The sequence below is a fragment of the Herpailurus yagouaroundi genome, unplaced genomic scaffold (genome assembly GCF_014898765.1).
Source record: "Herpailurus yagouaroundi ecotype Mexico unplaced genomic scaffold, PumYag 63102, whole genome shotgun sequence".
Classification (NCBI taxonomy): Eukaryota; Metazoa; Chordata; class Mammalia; order Carnivora; family Felidae; genus Herpailurus; species Herpailurus yagouaroundi.
In genome coordinates, this window is record NW_024416740.1 from 159 (window position 1) to 1,669 (window position 1,511).

General features: G+C 63.6%; 1 pseudogene; it reads right to left on the reverse strand.

The window, feature by feature from the left end:
- Positions 1 to 201: 201 nt before the first annotated feature.
- Positions 202 to 1,145, reverse strand: LOC121024297 (coiled-coil domain-containing protein 71L-like; annotated as a pseudogene).
- Positions 1,146 to 1,511: the final 366 nt, after the last annotated feature.

Below are 1,511 nucleotides of genomic sequence, written 5' to 3' on the forward strand. Positions count from 1 at the left end.
CAAAGAAAGAAAGAAATCGCGGGAGGAGCCCGGAGGTGGGTGAATGGCAAAGAAACTCTAGCTTTATTACACAAGCATGGAACCAAATTCCTTTGGAGAGGGTGGGGGTGGAATGGCTTCTTCTGACGACTTCAGAGCAATGAGGGAACAAGAGAGATCATGGATCTGCCCCTACAGTCCTGGAGACCTCTCAATCTGGGGTTAGGAAGAAATGGGACCTCCCTTGCAGTCCAGAGGTCGCCTCCCTCCGCAGACCCGGTGCTGGGAGGCAGCAGAGGGCACAGCTTCCCCGGAGTCCCAGATGGCGGCGCCGCTTCCCGGAGGCGCGGGCCGGGACCCTCTGGTGCTTCTTCGCCGGTAAAGTGCATTAGGGGATGCGGGCCCGGCTCTCCCTGGTTCATCCCTCCAGGCACGACCGGTCCCGGGGCTGGGAGGTCGCGCGGCTGTGGCCCGCATCTCACTCCCAGGCCCTGTGACGCGGCGGAGTCTCACCACAGGTTCCAGGTTCACTCCCAGGACTTGGCTCGCTTGGCGCAGCGCTTCTGCCACGCTGCTCTCGAACCACACGTCGCCGACTACGCGGATGCTCGGCGAGGTGGTCAGCGTTGGGGTGGCTGCCCTCCCACTCTCCTCCAGGGTGCGGCCCCCGGAGCTGGGCCCGGGGGCCGTGGGCTTGCGGGGGCTGCTGTCCTCGCGGGACGGCGGCGGCGGGGGCGGCACATTCCTCTGGCCGCGGCGACCTTCTGGGCTCCGTGGCGCCTCCTCCTGGCAGCTCGCCGGCGCGTCTGGAGACGGGCCTCGGGGGGCTGGTGCCGGTGGTCCGGAACCTGGGCCAGGAGGGAGGAGTAGCCATAGACGTCCTTGCTGCGCAGGATGCGGGGGGAGAACTGGTGCTTGAGGCTGCAGAGGTAGCTCCAGAGCTCCGCGTCTGAGCTCATGAACTCCGTGCTGCCGGGCAGGAATAGCTTGAAAGCGTCGATCAGCGCCTTGCTGCTGTTGGCCAGCGACAGTGGCGACGGTTGCCACCGCGTGTACACCACCTTCTCCTCAGGCGCCTCCAGCGCGGCCCTTACTGCATTGCTAGAGGCTCCTCCCCAGGTGGCCCGGGCCAGGGCCTCCCGGGGCCTGCGCCGCCGCCTCTTCATGCGGCTCAGGAGGTGAGGATGCTAGGGGCCGCCCGCGCTTGCCAGGTCTCGCCGCCGCCGCCGGGCCCTGATGAATTTCCTACCAGAAGCCAAATCAGGCAGCAGGCTGTTGAGAGTTACACCGCAGTTGCTAGGAGACCAGGCGCTTTGTGAGGTCACAATGTCTGCCTATCCTATCACTGCCGGCTGCCCAAAGCTGCCTTAGGTTGGGCTGTGTTTAAGATTATGCCCTTGAGAAAGACCTGCACGTAATCTTACCTGAGAAGGCCCATAGTTCTTGATGAGTTCAAGAGGGTTGTCCTCGACATGAATGCACTGGTGCCTCAGCCTCCATTAATTCCATCCAACATGAGATGACACTTTGCG